This window comes from Ictidomys tridecemlineatus, chromosome 2, assembly GCF_052094955.1.
Source record: "Ictidomys tridecemlineatus isolate mIctTri1 chromosome 2, mIctTri1.hap1, whole genome shotgun sequence".
In the NCBI taxonomy this organism is placed as follows: domain Eukaryota; kingdom Metazoa; phylum Chordata; class Mammalia; order Rodentia; family Sciuridae; genus Ictidomys; species Ictidomys tridecemlineatus.
The window spans coordinates 178,937,054-178,959,175 of record NC_135478.1 but is presented as its reverse complement, the minus strand read 5'-3'; the positions used below and the strand labels follow the sequence as shown (position 1 = coordinate 178,959,175).

The 22,122-nt window shown below is 44.0% G+C and overlaps 1 long non-coding RNA gene across 4 annotated transcripts in view; it reads left to right on the top strand.

Moving 5' to 3' along the window:
- Positions 1-990: 990 nt before the first annotated feature.
- The window catches only part of LOC144375422 (uncharacterized), a 47,223-nt gene continuing 26,091 nt past the window's right edge, over positions 991-22,122 (top strand). For all 4 annotated transcript variants that reach the window (XR_013435256.1, XR_013435254.1, XR_013435255.1 and 1 more), the window contains exon 1: positions 991-1,274. This is a non-coding gene — a long non-coding RNA (uncharacterized LOC144375422). The remainder of the gene's footprint in view (positions 1,275-22,122) is intronic.

Genomic DNA, 22,122 nt, shown 5'->3' with positions numbered 1-22,122 from the left:
GAGAGATACTGAGTCAAGGGCCGAGTCAGGGGAGGAGCGACAACTAACGAGAGCCTCTGACGCCAGGGGTTCCCCAGCTCCTTTCTGCTTGCTGGGCCTGGCCGTGAGCGGGAGAGAGGTGACGCTTAGAAAAGTGGATCGCTCCCTGGCCCAGACGATTCTGGTACCTGCGACAACAACTCTGTCCTCCAGTCTTTCTATCCCAAACCTATCCTCCTCCCCTGCCGCAGAGTGGTCTACCCCCCCCCCCCCCGCCGCCAACCGATCCGCGGGTGAGGTGGAGAACCAAGGGCGGGGGCTGGATCCCGGCAGGGTTTCCCCCACACGCAGTTCGGGGCGCCGCGGAGAGTGAAAGGGCAGGGTGTGCCTGTCTCCTCTCGGGCCCTCGTGGGTGGGTGGGACAGGTGTGTGAAAGAAGGGTGGCGGACTCTCCAGGCCTGCTGGGCGGCGGGTGTGGGAAGGAGTTCATCCTTTACCCCAGCAGGGCAGGGCAGGGCAGGGCAGGAAGCCCTGACTCGGACCTGTCCAGGCGCGCAGAGGTCTAGCGCACACGCCCCAGCAGATCCCTGAAAAAGCGAGCAAAGGAGGGTAGACAGTCCCAGGTGGGGTATGAATCCGTGTGTGTGTGTGTGTGTGTGTGTGTAGGTATGCGCGCGTGCAAGGACAGAGGGTCTAGGCGTCCCCCGCACCCTCTCTCAGGGGTTCTATATTTTGCCTTCCTTTGTTCTCAAAATAGTAGGCGAGCGGGCCCGCGCTGCCCTCGGGAGGGGTGGGAGCTGCTGCGCGCTTGCTCGCGCGCGCCGAGTTAGCTGCAGGGTTACAAACAGTCTCTCCCTGCTCCCCCGGCCTGAATTAATGTGTTACTATTTCGGGCGAGCCAGTGTTTCCAGGGGAAACCTAATGACGCAATGACGTCAATGCAGGTCAGCAGCAGACTCTCCGGGAGGGCGGGCGGGAGGGCTCCGGGCTTGCAGACTCGGCGCAGTCTGCGGGCGGGAGGGCGCCAGCGAGGTGGCTAGGACGGCGGGCGCGGGGGCGCGGGAGCCGCGGCCAAGCTTAGGGACCGGAGGGCGCCCCTTCCCAGCGCCCGAACATGAGCAACTTCCCGCCGCCCGGGACGGAGAAACTCCGTTGCCCACGGACATCCAGGAGGCCGTGTGGAGGGCAAGCAGGGTAACCCCCACTCCCACCCCCACCTTTATCCAGGGGGAGCCAGACGAGCCAGCAGGTCGGGACTCGCTGAGGGGGCTCCATGCGGGGCCTCCCACGCACAGGTACGCGCTGGTCTTCCGGGTGTCCTCAGTTTGGGAGGGAGACACACACACACACACGCACACACACTCCCTCCCGTTCACTCTCCTGTCCTGGCACCATAACTGGGAGTTCTGGGAAAGAAGAAGGGGTATCGGAGACCTACCTGTTCTGCCTGTCTCACCCCCTTCTTTCTGGGTGTAGGAATTGGTTATCTGTCCCACTTCAGCACTTCTCACGGCCTCAGGCTAGAACTGGGGCTTCCCACTGGCTCTACCTCACTTAGGGACACCATTCAAGGCCTGGAAGCAAAGCGGGAGGGACTTCTGGGGCCAGGGGCCAGGGGCCAGGGGCCAGGGGGGTTAAGGCTGAATTGGAGCCTGGGCAGCCTGGTGGGAGCCGGTACCTGTGTGTAGGGAGCATGTACTGGACTGCTTGTGTGTGCTTGATGTGCACGGGTTCTGGGAGTATAGCCAGTGTGTCCAGGGAGTGTATCCCACGAAAGTCTAATGTGCCATAGCCTAGGACCATCTGGTGCACCCCTCCTTAAAATGCATCTGTGGTACTTGCCTAGAGTGTAGGAGGTCAGCGAGGGATCCGCCCAGGTCCAGGGTCTCTTCTGGGCCCATCCCCTACAGCTGGCCCAGATTGCACCCTACTCCCAGCTGAGCCCTGGCCTTCTGTAACTACACTGGCTGGCTTTCGGAAGGCTTGCGCAATTCTCAAAGCTCAACAATCTTGCTAGCCCCAGGTCACTTGTGCTCTTTCTTCCTTGGGTTATTGAGTAGAAGAGGAGATAGGGGTGGAGAGGGAATCCCTTTTCACCCACCCCCTCTCACCTGGGAAACACAAGCTTCGCTGGATGCTCTCCACCCTCTAGGCCTCCACTCGCCATTTTCAGCACCATAGTCCGGACAGCTCCAAACCGGTCCCTGGGCTTCTTTCCCTGACAGCGCTGAACGCCCTGTCTGGGAAGGAACACCCTGCCACCCCACCCCGTCTTCCCGTCCTCTCCCGCTTTTGACTAGCTTTAGAACTCCGCTCTAGACCCTTCTTCCTGTCCCCTAACACATACACACACGTCGAGTCCTTGCCAGGTGGTCAGGAGCTTCTACCTGTAAAGCCAGACTGCAAAATCTCTTAAGATTGGCTGGCAGGAGTCACCACATAACAGACAGCTTCCTGCAAGGGGCAAATGACTCTGGAGAGAGTCTGATTCCTGTCCCTGCTTCAAGCTCTCCTTTCTCACCTCGGTTAATTAAAATAAGTGAATGATGCCAGGTCCCCTGACCCCCCCCCCCCACCTTCCAAAAAAGCAAGCCAGCCTTCAGAAAGCATGAGACAGAGTCCGGTATTTTCTGGATTGTAAAAATCCAATTTTTGGCCCCTGTGAGCCCCTTCCAGACATTCCCACAACCACTTCCTTGTCTCTTTTCCTAAAGTCACTCCTCATTGTGCGAAGGGGCATGGGGTGAATCCCAACTACTTCTGGCAGCAGAGAGGGCTCAGATGATGTCATGGCTTTGGGGGCTTGGTGCAGGATGGTGTCTTAGTAGCTTCTCATCAGAGAAGTATTCTAGACTGCCCAAGAGGTCCCCAGAAGTTATTTCTGTGGTGACAGAGCTTTGTGCAGACCACATTCACTGGGCTGTGGCCACTCAGGAACCTTCCCACCCCACCTTCCTGCACAAGTGGAATCCAGGATACAAAACTCTACCTGAGACTGCCTCCACACCTGGGTTCCTTGAACTTATTAAACACCAAGGAGGTGCTGAGATATTGTCCCAGACATCTCTCTCCACCTCATTCAGGTATCTCCTTACTGTCATGCCAGTTCTTTCAGGAAGGGCAGATGGGCTATCGATGCCTCAGCTGATTCAGGGATGGAGAAGTTACCTCTCTCCATCCTGCCTTGCCCTGGTCCAGGGACCTTGGGCAAGCTGGAGACCAGCTGTGAGCCCCTTTCCCTGCCTGGGCACCTCACAGCACTTACTCCATAGATATTCTCCTCGGGGACAGCAGAGATTAGGCCAACCTTGTCAGATCTGATCCAGAGGCAGATCCAAGTGTTTTTTTTGGCCTATTGAGGTCAGGACACTACAGGAGGTCTTCACATCTTTGCAGAAACGCTGGGCCCTGGAGTCATTCTTGCACACTGTCAGCAGGAAATGGCCTTTTCTCAGCCATTGTACTGCCTGCTTCTGAGCTACCAGAGAGGAGAGAAAAGGCCCCCAAGCTGGGGACAAGGGAAGGAGAGATGACTGCCCCGGTCAGGGTACTTCCTTCTTACAGGTCGAACCTAAGCCTAGCACTCACGAGATCCTCAGAGTTTCCACAGCTCTCAAGGGGAATCGTGAAACCGCTTCTCTCCAAAATAAATAAACTTTTTTTTTTTTTGGCAAAAAGAGCTGTGTGTGACCAGGCTAAAGAGGTAGCAGTGAAGGCAAAACCACAGACAGCAAGGAGACATGCCTTCCACTAAAGGACAGTGGCCTCCCTGGGGGTCTTGCAGACAAAATTCATTCCTCTGGGAGTGCTAAGCTGCTGCCATCTGCCCAGTCCCACTTCTGGCTACTTTTCAAGCTTCCCTGACTCTCTGGCTTCCCTCTGTGCTCAGCTGGGTAACATCTGGCTGTGGCCTCGGGAAAGACTGGCCAAGGTCAAGTGCATACAGGGAAGTTTGCCCTATGGATAAGCACCTGACTTCTCCTCTAGTTGTGCAGAAGCCAACGCGACATTGAATTGGCTGTAGGAAAGAGCCCAGAACTGTGTTGGTGTCTCTGCCTGACCACAGCATCCTGGGCCAGAGGAACATCTGGTCTCATGAGTCATGGGGTCGGGTGCTCAGCAGGGAGCTGGACGGATGCACCGCCATCGCTGGCACTGGGGGACCCAAATACTCCCTTCAGCCTCAAGCTGATTGCTTAAGCAAGTCCTTATGGTGAGACTCAGTTTCTTCATCTGCATAATGGAATTAGCTGAAGCAGAGATGGCACCCACAACCTGAGAGTCAGTTTGTTCTGAGGCCATCTAAACAACATGATATTAGCATTTGAAATCAAAACTAGCCTTCAGAGTCCTTCCTTCATGAAAATGCCTAGGATCCCAGAGGCTTCGGTGCCTTGGGGTATGGGGAAGCCCAATCCAGCTCCAGTGGTGACTTTTCTGCCCACTGGTCAACTTCTCTTCCTCCCAGGGTCTTGGTCTCTCCCTGTAGATGGAAGCCCAAATTCTACCACTGAGAAATAAGAGAATGCACTTCTCTCTGCTGGTGTGTGAAGAACAGCTCCAAGCTGGTGGAAGTCACCCAGCCCTGACCCCCAATTTAAGCTCTACTTGTCAGCCCCCTTGTTCCCAAATAAAGGAGGGGGGCCTACAGCAAAATTGCAGTGGTCCTATGTATTTGCTCAAGCTTCTTGTCCCCACCTGCAGGATCATATCAGGCCTCCTGACCACCCCACTGTCCATCAGCTGGACACTGATACCAGGAGGGACTGAGCCACAGTCTAAGTGAGCTGGGACAAGGTCACTGTGCTCTCTTTCTTCTGCAGAACTTCCCAGGAAACATGGGTCTCATGCCCAAGGCCAACCTTTGGATTCTGCAGTCCTTGAGGGACTGGAGGTATCCTGTAGTCACTTTTCTGGGGTGTTGTCTCAGCACAGAGGGACAAACTTCATGGGGCAGCACTTCTATTCCCTAGAGGCTTCAGGTATAGGGTTAGATCTGACACTGGAGAATGAGTGTGGGATTGACCCAGACCTACCTCTCTTGCCTGTGTGACCTTGGACTAGTCATTTCACCTCCCAGCATAAAAACAGGTGAAGCATTGGACAATGCCTTTCATGCGGCAGTAGTTAGAATCTGATGACATGTACTTAAGATGAGTATGTCATGGGATAGAAGAGAAACACTGTTAACCTAGAGATGCTGAGAAGACACCAAATGCTGTTTCTTGCTGCAAGTTCTCCTGCTGTCAGGGTCTCAGCCTCTCCCATTCAGGAGTGGAAGGAGGACCCTCCCACCCCAGAAGGCTAGGATTTAGAGGTTGGCAACAGAATCCACAATCTTACTTAGCTACCTGGTGAGATTGTAGACTTTGAGCCAGAGTGAATCCCCTGGTGAAGGAGGGATTCTGTGCCCTAAATTGTATGAGGTGGCCAACACACAACCTGTGACAAGGGACAGATGTGCTTGGCAGCCGTTTATAAATCACATGGACTCACAGCCTGTGGTTGGAGGCCAGGGCATGACATGCAGGGCTCCATGAGGGTTGCACTCAGGTGTGGCACCAGGACTCAATGAACCAGCAGGGGCTGTGAGAGGCAGGGTGACAAGAGGCTGGGGTGTTCCTGTTTCCTTCAGGAAGTGCGATTGGTCTGTTTGAATAATCTCATGGGCTGGCAAAGAGGTGAACCACTTAGATTGAAGATGAGATAGAGTGTAGTTGGCCTGGCTGCTAGGGAAACTAGCCAGGTGGGGAGAACTTCCCACCAGGTGGGGGGCATTTCTGGAGAGAGCGGGGGAACTCATGGTTAGGTTTTGGAGACTCAAGATGTCAAGGCAGTACTTAAAAGGTTAGGCTTTATCATGCAAAGCTTTCAGCCCTGTGCCTGATCTCATTATTTTCATGATACCCGTGTGAGATAGTCACATTTAACAGATGAGGAAACTGAGGCTGAGTATGAGCCAAACCCATCCAGATAAGGCAGGGTGCCAGGTCTCCTGACTCCACAGTGCATGCTGTCTCTAATATCTTCAGTGACTTCTCAGCAGGCCAGTGAGTAGGGCTGGCCCTAGGCAACATGGTGGTCTTCCCAGATGCCCCTGGAAGGCCCTTCGCCCTTGTCAGAACAGAATGTTTTGCTTCTAGTTGGGATGTAACTGGGGAGAACCTAAGGCCCTCTTTGACACCTCTCTGTTCCAGTTTGTGGAGCTGATGAATGGAATTGTTCATGAAGTCACCAGCATTTCTATTCTGAAGGGTGGGTTCAGGAGCACGGGGTTGAGCTGATTAGGTTGGTAGGAGGCCTGGGTTCCAGTCTGTCACTTGCTCTGTGGCTTTGGCAGACTTGTGGTCATCCTTCTCTGAATTTAGACTTCTCAGCCATAACCACAAGACATTGGATGTGTTTGAAGGTTCTTTGGTTTGGAGTGCTGCGTCCTCCAAGACTTTGATATAAAAGGCCCTATCTACACAGGGAAGCAGGTGATGGGAGCATATTTTCTCCTGTAGTATTGAGAAATTCATGTTGACTCAGTCCTTGGGGTGAAGAGATGATGACATGGTGGGAGTACGAGTTAAAACCCATCCCCAGCCCAGCCTCACCTGCCTCAGGGAAGTAACTGGACTTTGCTGGACAAGGCTAATTTCCAGAAGATGCTCTGGGGCATGAGAGTGTGTGTTCTTTCGACATCTGGTTTTCAGAGTCCTGTGAAGCGCTTGGTTCACCCAGTTCAGCCAAGCGGGCATTTTCCCTCCAGGTCAGTCTCTTCAGGCCCAAGCACTTGCTATATCTTTTAACTCCTTCCTTCCCTTCCTGTAGGGTTGTTGGATTTAAAAATAAATGCCCAGTTAAGTTTTAATTTCAGATTAAGACAACTTTTTAACATAGGTATGTCTTAAGATTCTCTATAACTATGACCCAGAACCTCTCCATATTGGAATGTGCCTCCTCTGTCCCCAACCCCTTTCCCTTGAGACCTGGGGTTTCTGCTGCCTTCAGGGACAAGGGTGTTCTAGCTTGGTAAATGTATATAAGATGCTGATAAAATAGGAAGTAATGACAGCTGTGGAGGAAACAGATCCAGCTTACGCAGCCGGGGCAGTAGGCCAGATTTGAACCAAAGATTTCTATGGCTATTTCGTGCTTTTCCTGCAGCACCAGGGTAGATTTACAGAGACAGCTCCTAAGAGAGAGCCTGGTGCAAATCTACAGGCTCATTGCCATGGGTCAGGTGGTAGCACTGCGGTATGTCCTAAGAACAGCGGGTGTGCCCCGCCCCTGCGTGGGACTGGCCAGCCCACCATGCAGCGTTCAGGCTGCAGGCCAGGCTGCTTTGCAGGGGTTGTGTTTGATTTCACCTCTTGGTCGGCTGCAAATGTAGGTCCTCGTGACTTCCCCTTTGGTGGCCTGGCTCTACTAAACCATCTGCTCCCTAGCTGGGCTTACAGCTGAGAGTTCATTTAGGATAGAGACTTCTCTACCACAGGCAGTCAGCTAATTAGTGGGGACTCAAGTGGTCACTGTGCATTAAAGACAGACTCCTAGGTGGACACTTTCCCAAGTTCCACTGCGGTCTTGATGACGTTCAGAAGCCTCCACTAAATTTAAGGTAAGGGGGAGGGCATGCATGTTTAATCTCATATAGGAGATGAGGCTAAATTAACTTCTCTGGGATGATATAGCACATAACTGGGTAATGGGGCCGAGGGTCTGACTTAATCTCTACTCCTTATTCTGGACTCCTGATCCTTTGTATCATTCTTTGGAGGCAGAGCCTGAAAACATTGGTTCTCACCTTTGCTGTATATTAGAATTACCTGGGGAGCTTTAAAAATTCTCATGTCCAACCCCAGAGATTCGGATTTAATTGATGTGGGAGTGGTCCAGGCATCAGCAGATATTAAGCGTTCCCCAGGCCATTCAATGAGCATCCAGGGCTGAGGGGCAGGGCTAAGGAGGTAAGAGAGGGCACAGGCCAGGACTTCCTGGGCTTCACTGTACCTGGGAGTCATGTGGGAATCTATAAAAATACAATTTTTGGCTCCCTTGCTCAGAGTTCTGATTTAATTGGTTTTTTAAAAAATGGGAATTGTCAAAGCTCTCCAGGTGGTTCTAATATCTGGTAAAGTTTCGGAGCCATTGGTGGAGGACAGGGCCTTTTTCCTCTGAGCATGGTCAGCAGGCCAGCAGCATCAGGATCACTTGGGAGCTTGTTAGAAATGCAGAAGCTCAGACCCCACCCTGAACCCATTGAGTCAGATCTGCATTTTAAAAAGATTTCCAAGTAATTTGTATCACATTTAGATTTGGCCTAGGGAATGATATGATAAAGAGGCAGATGAGGGCATGATTTTTTAATCAATTCTTCTGCTTATTCATTGATTCTGTCGTTTTACTGATAATCACTGAACCCTTGCTATATGCTGCTACCATGCTAGGCACTTACTGCTTATTCAAAGAGGAATGAGTCCGGGATGAGGCAAGCAGGTAGCTGTCAGCTATGACATAAGGGTAATGACAGCAGCTGTAGAAGTTTGATAAGCATACTGTACAGAAGGGTACAATGAGTATGCCCGTCACTGTCTTGGGAGCAAAGGAATTCTCTTGCAGGAATTGGCATGTTCAGGGGTTATGGAGACTCAAGATGGCTATAGGAGAGGTGGACAGGACAGTGTGGCAATGCCCTTCAGAGGAGCCTTGGCTTTAGCTGTAGATAACGAGAAGCCCATGGAAGCATTAGGTGAGAAGGAGAAGAATATCATGAGTCAAATGGTCATGACGGAGAATTCTAGAAAAGTACATTAAAGAAGTAAAGTAGGATCTGGTGACTATGGAGACCAGTTGGGGATCTAGAAAGATTTCAGAGGCCCAGCAAAGAGGTGGGTGGCAGAGAGGATAGAGAAGAAGGCCAAGCCCCTGAGATTGTTCTGATACAGGATCCACTAGATTTGGGAGCAGATTGCAAATGGGATGGAAGTGAAAGAAGCTGATCTCAACTTCCAGGTGTGCAGTTCAGTCACAGGTGGAGGTGACAGCATTCAGTGGGTAATGACAGGGCAGGCAGAGCAAATTGGGACAGACTGTGCAGGCAGTTCTGTCTTTGGGACTGGAGCCGAGGAGGTAAGTTGAAGCTGGGTAGAGATCTAGGATTCCACAGCATCCAGCAGCTGTTGAACTCATGGGGGTCGGGCAGGAGGGCAGGGAGAGAGAGGAGCCAGCAAAGATAATGTGAAACAATGGATCCGAAAAGGAAACAGAACACCTGAGAACAAAATCAGATACTCAGGGAAAAGAGTATGATCTGTGGAATCAACTGCTGCAGAGAATTTAAATGGAAGATGAAGACTGGAAACAGGATTTGATAATCAGGCCAATGGAAACCCATTGGATTCAGTGGTATGGTGGAGAGAGTGACTAAGTTATAGCAAGGGAGGGTGTTGAAGAGGATGGAAGTGCCATGATATTGGCAGGAAGAGAGGGAGAAATGGAGATGAGACTAAGGGGCTTTGTTTCCCACTTAGTTTAGAAGATGAGCCAATTTCTGAGCAGAGAGGAAAGGGTTAAAGGTGGCTGAAAATGGGGAGGGAGAGAAGCTGACTAATGAGCAGAGCTTACAAGAACAGAAAGAGCTCATCTTGGGGAGGAGAAAGGTGTTATAATAGTACTCATCCCTTTTCTTTATTCTTTGAGAGGCACAGTCTCCTGCTGGCAGCCAAAGGGCCAGAGGGTTGGGGCTCTGGGGAGCAGGATGGAGGCAGGAAGTGTGGCAGCTGCCCTTTGCATGGCTCCAAGAAGCTGCACCATGCTGCATTGTTTCCAGCCATGGAAGCTCAGGGGGCAGGGAGAATGAAGGCAGCTGGTTCCTTCAGGTTTGGAGAATAGCCAAGTGAAAGGGCAGGGAAGGAAGGGCGTTGAGGTGCTGGGGAGACACCACTGATGCACTGATGCCACCATCTTCATTCTCCTTGATTTGCAAGAGCAAATGCAGGGTCGGTCACACCCACTCAAGGAACTTCAAAGGGGATGCCAAATAACCCGGAGGCTGGTTCCTTGCCTGCGAATGTGGATCTGCTTCGAGGCAGGGGACCCCCACAGAGGCCCCTAGCAGCTACTGCTGTGATTATTACACCAGCCTAGATGGCTCTTGAGACTGTGGACTACCAGTCTCACCTGGTTCTGCCTGGTTCTCTAGGTCCTGAAGGAATCTGAGGGTCCTAGGATTTGAAGGGACCTTGGTAGTTTCTTAGTCTGGTGGCTTTCTGGCAGTGGTGATCTCTGGGGGCATTTGGAAATACATGGCACTTTTGATTGTCACAGTGATTGGAGGAATGCTACTGACATTTAGTAGGTGGAAGACGAGTCAGTCCTGCACAGCTGCGATGAGAGCTTCTCTCCCACAGCTTTCAAATGCCTTGCCCAGCAGCAAAAAGCTATTCAAAATTATCTGTGAACTATGTTTACACATAAGCACAGTCAAATTGTCTGAGACTATTTCTGTGTGTGAATCGAGGAGAGACTGTGCTTTAGAATTTTAGTAAGAGTTGTGTGTCATTTTGGAAAATCACCACCTTGGAAGGCAAAAGTTCTCTTAGTAATGGAGTCATTGAGAAAACACCCCTATATCAGTCTGTACTCATACCAGTTGATGGTGACAATTCCACACACAGTAAGAGTCTCACTATTTAATTCTATTCTGCATCATCATGTCTAAACATTTACATGTTGAAATGCATATTCTTATATTATAAATTATGTCATTTATTGTCAATGTCAATTAGGGAGTTTTATCAATTTTTTAAATTTTTATTTATGTATTCATTTTTATGGTGCTGGGGATTGAACCCAGGGCCTTGTGCATGCGAGGGGAACACTCTACCAACTGAGGTATATCTCCAGCCCTTGATTTTTTAAATGTTATTTTTTAAAGTAGACTTTACTGTTATTTTAGTTTAAGGTAGTTAAAAAGATATTATCAAACATTTGCTATAAATGAGGGTATTTTTTTAAAAAGTGAGTTAGAGGATTTAGTCCAGAGCTTCCAAGAACAGAAAGGACTCATCTTGGGGAGGAGAAAGGTGTTATAATAGTACTCATCCCTTTTCTTTATTCTTTGAGAGGCATAGTCTCCTGCTGGCAGCCAAAGAACCAGAGGGTTGGGGCTCTGGGGAGTTGAATTTTCTTCGTGGCTTGCCTTATTGCTGGCTATCCAGCTCTGCCTGAACATCTTCAGGGTGGAAATTCATCACCTCTCCAGGCTCATCATCAGGAAACTGGTTGTTCAAAGTGATTGCACCTAAGGAGCCAGACCTGTCACTGAGCATCTCCCACCTCTGACTACTCCTGAGCCTGTCCTCCGAGGCCACACAGAAAATGTCAATTCTTCTACATGAAATCCCCCCATATTTGTAGATGCCACACATTCCATGCATCTCTACCTCCCCACCCCCATTTTCCCTTCTTTAGACAGAATGTCCATTCCACATGTGACATGATTTTTGTGCCCTCTTATTATCCTAACCAATTCAGGCACGGAAATAAACATGAGGGATTTAGAGAGACCAGAAAGTTCAATTCCATTTGATGGATATTTTATAGGCTATTGGCTGACCTATGCCATTCACTCTGCTCAGCTCTGGGAACTCAAAGATGATTTAGAAGCAGCTGTTGTCCCTGGGAGCTTAGCTGCCAGTGAAAACAATCCCATAAAATGGCAGGTGGAACACAAATTCCGGTTACCCCTCCCTTCCAAGACCCAAGACCTCTCTAGACTTATAGGAAGGCGGTTTCTTATCTTTAGTCTTTTTCTTTGCTTTTTTTTTTTTTTTTTTTTTAGGTACTGGGGATTTAACCAGGGTGATTTGCCACCAATCTTTATCCCCAGGGCTTTTTATTTTTTATTTTGTGACAGGCTTTTGTAAGTTGCTTAGGCCCTTATTCAATTGTGGAAGCTGACCTTGAATTTGTGATTTTTCTGTCTTAACTTCCCACATCACTGGGATTAGAGGCGTTTGTGCCACCCTGCCTGACAGGAAAGGGATGTCTGTAAAAAACATTGACATGCAATGATGAGGAAAGGCCATCAGCAAATTTGAAGCTTTCATCAAATTCTAGAAGACTAAGAGCAGGTGAAGGTATGGATGATCCTGTAGGAGTGGCGGAAACTAGCTTGGAACGCTTCAAGAAGGCAGAGGGGAAGGAAAAGCCTTCCTTGCCCCCGGAGAAGCCCTGAGAAGAGGTCCCCAAATGGCCAGGTTTGACAGAAGCAAGAATGAAGGCTAGTACCAGACTAGAAAGTCTATTTATTTAACAGTCAACCCTGACACTAAACAGAATATTTACAGACAGGACTGCACCCTTCCATCAGGAGATCAGAATTTTCTTCTCAGGACAACAGATGGTCCCCATGTGTAACAGCCATTACCTCTGGGAAAACCTCACCCATATCCACAGTTCCCAAATGGCCAATGTCTTATTCTTAAATATATGTATAGATACATCAAAGATAATCCATCCCAAGGACAATCTCCAAGATGATTGAAACCAAGGGAAACAAAGAGCAAAAGAAGACCCCTGAGAAACTAGAAATAATGTAAAGGACAGAAAAGAACTAAAAACAAACAAAACCTCTCATTCATATCCAGAGACAGTACCAGGAAGGAAAACTCAGAGGACAAGAAGATGCTCTGGGAAATTAAAACATTTTTTAAATGACTGCCCAAAAAGAAAATATGCAGCAGAATTGAAGATACAGTTAAGGAAATCTCCCAGGAAGTAGAAGATAAAAATTCAGTAGAATTGGAAGATGAAGTTGAGAAAAATCTCTCAGAAAGCAGAATAACACGACAGATTGGAAAGATAATAGAAAAGAAAAGTGAATTCATTTGTAAGGCTCACATTGGACTAATAGGCATTCCAGAAAGTGAGCCCAGAGAAAAGCGAGGAGAGGAAATGATCAAATAAATAATACAGGAAAATTCTCAACCCTGAAGTTTAGAGGTCTTTAAAGAACCCGCTGAGTCAACCTAGCACAAAGAACGAAATCAATCCACAGCAATGTATGTCAACCTCAAATTTCAGAATATCAGGGACAAAGAAAATAACCCAAAAACTTCCAGAGAAAAAATATAGAATCCCAATGAACATTATTATTGTGGGTGGCAACCCTTAATGGTAACATCAAACCCTAGAATTCAGAGGAAGCCAGCCTTCAAAATTCAGAGGAAAAGTAATTTCAACCCAGAGCTCCATATCCAGACAAATTACCATCCCACATTAGGGTAGAATAAAAGACGTTTTTCAGATATACAAGGACTCAGCACCCTATTTAAGGAAGTTATTAATAATGTGCCCTAGTAGAGGCAGTGATAAAGTCAAAGAGGGCAGAAAAACAAAAAAATCCAGGAACAGAGTGTCTGTTCTGTAGAGCAATCTGGAGAAGACCCAGGCTGTGAGCTCTCTGGTGTCTGAGGGGCGCTGCAGTCCAGTTGGAGCCAGAGGATAGAGGGCCATGACAGGGAGTGTCCTGAAAAGGGGGGGAGACCCGATAAAGTACCTGAAGCTAAAGCTGCTGAGGAAAGGAGATGATGATAAAAGAAAAAGACAGAGATTCCTGGAAAACTGAAAATCTGCACACACAAACAAAATGTAGTCCATGTACCGTAATTGATTTGGCAATGATGCTTCTTCTGTAGGCATGATAATGGAAATATTATTTAACCGAAGATGGTAGATATACAGGGAGAGTCGAGATGTGAGCAGTATAATAGGGCTAAACTCTTAAAATATGGAAGGAATAAGAAGGATTTATACACTTGATAAATCAAGACATGGCTTTATAAATACATTATTTGGAGATATAAAAGTAAACACTAGAAGAAATAGTTGAAAGAGTTAAACATGGTGGCCTCCAAGGAGTAGGACAGAGGGTGGGGTGGGGTTAGGCCTGGGTTGGTTTTTATTTCGATACAATCAGGTTTTTTTAAGCCATGAATGGATTGGTTTGATTAACATAAAAACTTTAAATCAAAATGTGGTTAGTGGTGCAGCGTTCTTTGAAAGAAGATTCAGGAAGCCTAGACCCAGAGTTTGGCCAGTGGTGAGACAACCAGCACATTATCACCAGGAGGCCTCAGTGTCACTAGAGCAGAGTGTCCAAATGGGCTGCAACGAGGGCTGGGTGGAACAGGTCTCAGGAGCCTGCAGAACCTGCCAGGAACTTGGACTTCATCCTGGTGGCAATGGGGAGCCACTTACATTTAAGAAGTAATAAGATTACATTTGTGTTTTGGAAATATACATTGAATGGAATAAATCTGGAAGCTTGCTCTAAAAGGGCCATGAGAGGAAAAGAAAAATCCATTTAGGCCCCATGTACCAACCCAGGTAGGGGGGCACCTGAGGGTCTGAACCACAATGGTAGGGGGTGCAAAGAGGCACATTAAAAAGGGTGTTTAGAAGGTAATTGGGAGGCAAGACTCGATTGATTGAAGGGACAGGATGAGGAATAGGGAAGATTTACCTGGGAGAACTGGGCAGATGACACACAGTTCACGTTTCAGTGGTTGAGATAGTGTGCTGTGTTGAACATGTTGAGTTTAAGGTACTTGCAGAAAATCCAAGTGGGAATACATAGGTGGCTGTGGCAGATACACACAGGATGCTTCAGGGCAAAGTCAGGTCTAGGACTGTCATCTTGAAAGCTGTCAGTAGGGTGTGGGGGTGGGAAGGGATAGAGGCAATGGCCCAAAGAGCTGCCAGGGGGAAAAGAATGGACCAAGGACTGAATTTTAGCCTTTAAAGGGCGGGTTAATAATGCTGTACATAAAGTTGAGCATCTTTTCCTGTATTTGAGTCATTTTAATTTCCTCTTCTGTCAAATATCTATATTGTCTTTTGATTATTTTTCTATTTCTATTTATTTCAAATCAAATGCATTGCTTAGCTTAATGACAAAGCTATGGAAGGACCCCCACTAGAGTAAGGAGCAGTTAGATGAAGTATTAATTAAGTGGCTAAAAAAGAAAAAGAAATGAGGCACCAAATTAGAAAATAGTAAATAAAATTGTATCAATAATGTAAAGCTATGTTATTGTATTACTTTAACACCCAAGAGAATCAACCGAAAATTTGCTGAAATGAAATTGATATGACAAGTTAATAGCATTCCCATATATAAAAACAAAAAAAATTAAAAATGCAATTGAAGAGGGAAAAACAATTGTAATAGCAACAAATATGCAAGGTCCAGATGAGGAAGTTTAAAACATTATTTAGGAACACAATAGAATAACTTAAAAAATGAAAATGAAAAACCTCATTCTTGAATTGGAAACTATTGATCCCAAGTATTATAAAGATGATAATTTTTCTTAAATTATGATTTGTATGCAATTATCTAGCTAAATTTTTTCTTGGACTCAGGCAAGCTTATTCTGAAGTTCATATGGAAAAACAAACATGCACAGATAACCAGGAAATTGTTTTAAAGAAGAGCCATAAGAAGAGATTGACTCTACCCCATGTGAGAATTTAATTAAAATGGAAAGCACTGGAGAATATTCAGTTGAATCAATAGAACAGAATAAAAACATGAATTGGTATAGGAATTTAGTATATATAAAATTCCATTTTACATCAGATGGGAAAGACAAGCTGTTCAATATATAGGCTAGGGCAGCCAGGGTCATAGGAGAAAAAGTGATCCCTATTTCACTCTTTACATCAAAATAATGGAGAGAATATTAAAAAATGAAGTCATAGATGTATTCAAAGGAAACATGAAGCATTTAATATATATGATCTTGGAGTAGGGAAGGATCCTGTTCCCAAGAAGCTGTCCAACAAGAGCAATTAAGTCAACTGTATAAAAATAACATACTTCTGTGTTGGGAAAAAAAAACATATATAAAAAGTATCAAATGACAATTGGAAAATTGTGGAGAATTTGCAGACATATATGGCAGACAAATGTCTACTTCTTTCTACATAAAGAGTCACTACAAATAAATATGAAAAATGGGCAGAGAATGTGAATAAAGCTCACAGATATAGAAAAGTTAAATGCCCATATACATATAAAAAGATGTTCAACCTCCTTTATAATGAGGAAAATTCAAATTAAAATTACAATCAGTTGTCCATTAAAACTCAGCAAAGTTCAAAAAATTGGGTAGCACAGTGTATTGGTAAGGATGTGGTGGGAGATTAGTTTGACATGACCAAGATCTACTGTCAAATGGAAAAGACAAAAACAGAACATTGTGTATACTAATTACTATTTGAATTTTAAAGAAATAAAGACATATAGAGCCAAAAAGAACATACAAAATACAGATATCCTTCCTGTCTGTCTCCCTTACTTCTCCCTCCCTTCCTTTCTTCTTTTCTTTGTTCCTTCAAAAAAATAGACGTACCGGGCACAGTGGCGCATGCCTATAATCCCAGCAGCTCAGGAGGCTGAGACAGGAGGTTTGTGGGTACAAAGCCCACCCCAGCAACCTCAAGGCACTAAGCAACTCACTGAGACCCTGTCTCTAAATAAAATACAAAATAGAGCTGGGGATGTGCCTCAGTAGTTGAATGTCCTGAGTTCAATTCCTTATAGCAAAATATAAAAAAAATAGATGTAATTTTATTTTTTACTTATAAAAGTAATAGTGCATTTGCTTCTCATAAAAAAAGAATCTGAAGGTATAGAAAGAGAATTAAAAGAAAGCAAAGGTAACCCTGAGTCTTATTACCCATAAAATAGTCATTCACATTTTGCCATGTGAAAACGTTTCCTGATACATTTCCTCAAAGCAGTATGCTTTCTACCTTGCATTCTACTTTTTTTTTCACAGTCAAATAAAAATTTTATTATAAATATGATTAACAAATCACATGAAGCAGGAAAGAAGGAACAGGAAGGAAAAACAAGCAGAGGAAACAGAAAACCAATAATTCTAGGGCATATTTAAGCCCTAATGTATCAATAATTAACTTTGAAAGTAATGATCTAAACATCACAATTAAAAGATGCAGATTGGCAAAATAGATTTTTTAAAGAAAGGATTGAACACTTTAAACTGATCTTTCGCACTCAAAAACATCTCTTTCCATTTCATTAAAATTTAATCTGCATCGTCCTTTTGATGTATGGCTGTGTCATAATTCATTTAAGCTAAACTATTTATTGACTGATATTTGGGCAATTCCACAATATTTTATTATTATAAACAATATTGTTGTGTGTACATATGTATAAATATCTCTGAACTTGTTTGTATGTATCTATGAGAATTTTTTTTTAAATTGGATTTAAATTCTTTTTTATAGGTTCTTTTAAGCTATACATGACAGTAGAATTTATTTTGATACAATCAGAAGCATGGAACATATCTTATTCTAGTTAGGACCCCATCCTTATGGATGTACATGATGGTGGGATTCACTATGATGTACTCATGTAAGTACATAAGAAAATTATTTTGGACTCATTCTATTGTCTTTCCTTTTCCTATATCTTCTCCCTTCCCTTCATTCCTCTTTGTCTAATGTACCGAATATCTGTTCTTCTCTTACTATGAGTTAGCTTCCAAATATAGTGAAAACATTCAACCTTTGGCTTTTGAGGACTGGCCTATTTCACCTGGCATGATAGTCTCCAGATCCATCCATTTACTTACAAATGTCATAAAGTCATTCTTCTTTATGACTGAGTAATACTACATTGTGTATATATACTACATTTTCTTTATCCATTTATCTGTTGAAGAACACATAGATTGCTTCCACATCTTAGCCATTGTGAATTGAGCTTCTATAAACATTGATGTGGCTGCATCACTGTATTATGCTGATTTTAAGTCCTTTGGGTATAAGCTGAGGAGTGGGTCACATGGTGTTTCAATTCCAAGTTTTCTGAGGAATTTCCATGCTGCTTTCCAGGGAGGTTGCACCAATTTGCAGTGTATAGGTGTACCTTTTGCCCCACATTCTTGCCAATATTTACTGTTACTTGTATTCTTGATAATTGCCATTCTGACTAGAATGAGATGAAATCAGTGTAGTTTTAATTTGCATTTCTCTCATTACCAGAAATGTTGAACATTTTCCATATGTTTGTTGACCATTCATATTTATTCTTTTGTGAAGCGTCTGCTCAGTTCCTTTGCTCATTTATTGATTTGTCGGGGGGTGTTAGGTTTTTTGAGTTCTTTGTATATCCTGGAAATTAATGCCCTATCTGAGGTGCAGGTGGCAAAGATTTTCTCTAATCCTGAAGGCTCTCTCTTCACTTTCTTGTTTCCTTTGCTGTTAAGAAGCTTTTTAGTTTGACACCATCCCATTTATTGATTGTTGATTTCACTTCTTGCACTTTAGGTGTCTTGTGAAGGAAGTCAGTTCCTGAGCCAACATGTTGGAGTGTTAGGCCAACATTTTCTTCTAGTATGTACAGGGTTTCTGAACTAATTTCTAGGTCTTTGATCCACTTTGAATTGAGTTTTGTGCAGGGTGAGAGATAGGGGTTAAATTTCATTCTACCACATATGGATTTCCAGTTTTCCCAGCACCATTTGTTGAAGAGGTTATCTTTTTCTCCATTGTATGTTTTTGATGTCTTTGTCTAGTATATGGTAGCTGTATATTTGTGGGTTTGTCTCTTGAGTCTTCTATTCTGTTCCATTGGTCTTCTTGCTTGTTTTGGTGCCAATACCATGCTGGTTTTGTTACTATAGCTCTATAGTATAATTTAGGTTCTGTGATTGTGATGCCTCTTGCTTTGCTTTTCTCACTAAGGATTGCTTTGGCTATTCAGGACCTCTTATTTTTCCAGATTAATTTCATGACTACTTTTCCTATTTCTATGAAGAATATCATTGGAATTTTATTGGGAATATTTAGCACTTTTGGTAGTGTGGCCATTTTGACAATATTTATTCTGCCTAGCCAAGATCATTGGAGGTCTTTCCATCTTCTAAGGTCTTCCTCAATTTCTTAGAGTTCCGTAGTTTTCAGTGTAGAGGTCCTTCACTTCTTTTGTTAGATTTATTCCCAAGATTTTTTTTGAGGCTATTGTAAATGGGATGGTTTTCCTAATTTCTCTTTCATTGGAGTATAAAATTGATTTCTGAGTGTTAATTTTGTATCTTGCTACTTTGCTGAATTCATTGATGAATTCTAGAAGTTTTCTGATGAAGTTTTTTGGGTCATGTCATCAGCAAACAGAGATAGTTTGAGCCCTTTTATTCCTATTCATATCCCTTTAATTTCTTTCTTTTGCATAATTGCTCTGGCTAGAGTTTCAAGGACTATATTAATTAGAAGTGGTGAAAGTGAGCATCCTTGTCTTGTTCCTGTTTTTAGAAGGAAGATTTTCATATTTTCTCCATTTAGAAAGATGTTGGACTTGGGTTTGTTGTTATAGCTTACAATGTTTAGGTATGTTCCTTCTATCCCTATTTTTTCTAGTTTTTTAAACATGAATGGGGTTGTGTTTTGTCAAACGCTTTTTCTGTATCTATTGAGATAATCATGCGATTCTTGTCTTTAAGTTTATTTATGTGATGAATTACATTTATTGATTTCTGTATGCTGAACCCTGGCATGAGACCTACTTGATCATAATGCACTGTCTTTTAAATGTGTTTTTGTGTGCAATTTGTCAATATTTTATTAAGAATTTTTGCATCTATGTTCATTAAGGATATTGGCCTGAAGTTTTCTTTCTTTAATGTGTCTTTGTTTGGTTTTGGTATCAGGGTGATACTAGCTTGAATTTAAATGCTTAAAGACTGAATCAATGGGCCAAAGTGTAAACATAATTTAAAATGTCCTCATACACATGGACAGTTTATCCCTAAATAGCATAATAGTTTACTCTCTACCTTGTATATGAGAGGCCACCTTTTTCCACACATTTACCTCTCTCAATCACTACATTCTTTTTCATCTTAGCTCTTTTTGTAGGCTGAAAATTAAATCTTATTCTAAAACAGAATTGCATTTCTTTGATCACTATTGAGACTGAATACTTATATTTCTTTGTAAAAGCAATTTGAATCTTAAGGACATGTATTTTTGTGCATCATCTTGTAAATATTTTAGGTGGAATTTTTAATTCATATGATATTTACAGCTCTCTATTGTGTAAAACTTCAAGCATGTGTAAAGGAAGACAGAGTAGTATAATAAACGCCCACACATCCACCACAAAGTTTCAACCATTATCATTAACATCATTTTGTTTCATTTATACCCTCCCAACTTTCCCCCTATTATTTCAAAGCAAATCCCAGGCAGCATATTATTTTTTCCTATAAATATCATTTTTTTCTGTAAACATTTCTGTTGTGCAGTTTCTTTGACATATGGAAATTTTTTTTATGTTTCAGTAAATCAGATCAAACTGGAAGAAGCCCGTCTTCATGTTATCCCAGCAGCATTCTCTGAATAGCCCATTTTCCCCTACCAACTTGAAATGCCATTTGGATTTTCTGTTCTGCTCCTTTGATCTGTCTGTTTACTCTGACACCAGGACCTTACTGCAGCAATTACTATGGATTTAAAATACATTTTTTTCATATTTGATATGACAAGCATGCCCTGCTCCAATTCAGACTTTTTTCCTTCCAAATTTTATGAATTTTTCTCATACAGCTTCATCCAGATTAATGTTAGATTCATTTAATCAAATTCAACTCAAAACTTAATTTTGAGATTTGGATTGCCATTATGGGAAGTATGTAGATGAGTTTGGAGAAGATTGACATTTTTATAATATTGGGTATTCCTGGCTTGAAACAAGGTATGGCCCTTGATTAACTTGACTGTTCGGAAAACAGTGAGCATTTCTTAATAAGGACCTTCATTCTTAATGTTAGCATTCTTCCCTGATTTTTTTTTTCTTTGCTGTTGTTTTGCAGTGCTGGGGCTTGAACTTGGGGCCTTGCACTTTGCTGCACACCCAGCCTGATCCCCTAATATTTTGTATTTTGTTTGCTTTTATGATTGAAATCCTTTTTCCCATTGTATGTTCAGCTGGTTACTGCCACTAAATAGAAAAGCTAATAAAATCTACAGTATTTCTTTTGGAACTCCTTGCATTTTTAAACTGTCTTATTAATTAGAATAAATTCCTCTAATCTCCAGGTTTCTATGGAATCAAGCAGGTTTTCCCTCATCTCCCTTTTCTTTTCCTTTAATGATTACATTGACTAGAGCTTACTTCCAAACAATTTGGGTTTTCATGATTGCTCTAATCAAGGACACTCTTGTGTAGTGATAGGGTAGTGCTTCATCTTCAAGCATAACATTTGTTCCAGATTTAAATGTATTTTTTATTCTGCTTTGGAATTATCCTCTATTTCTAGTTTTCTGAGAGGGATTTTTTTTCTTGAAATTGTGTATTGCATTTTATCAAATGTCTTTTGGGCATCTCTCAAATGATTGTGTCATTTTTCTCTTTTAATCTATTCATGCAATAAACTGTACTAATAGATTTTCTCATGGCAGCCTTCACATTCCTGGAATAAACGTCACTTTATCATTTATATTATTATTTTTGTTACTTACTTTTCTGACAGATTCTATTTGTAATATTTTATTTTTGCATCCATTGATGTTGGTGTAGGAGAACAGATTAGTCTTTCAGAAAGCTTAGCTGAGAAGGGAAGGCAAGAGAGCTCAAGCCCCAGAGAAGCGCAGAGTGAAGGAAGTGCATTTTGAGCTTATTAATAGGATTCGGGGAGGTTGCCAGAGAAAGGAAGAACTTGAGGAGATGAAAGAGGCCAACAGAGTGCCTGCTGCCAAGAGGAGGCAGTGGGACTAGTAAGTAGCACATTGGCCCTGAGCAGGACCTCTCTCCTAATCAGACCCCTGGGTTACTAGGAGGTGCCTGGTCCCTGACATCCCCCTTGGTGGCTCCCCTGCTCTGGGCTCCTCAGACCCTCCTAATTCAGATGCCTGGAAACCTGGGCTTCCTCTGGGCCTAGATCTGGGCTGGACTTTCTCCCTGCCCCCCAGTTCAGCACATCCAAATGAATTCAACATTTCCTCTTCCCCGTGGACTTGCAGTGTGGACAATCCACACTTGGAGGCTGCAAGGGAGGAGTACAGAGCTGGTGAAATGGCAGATCACTGAGGGCAGAAGGACACTGGGAAAGG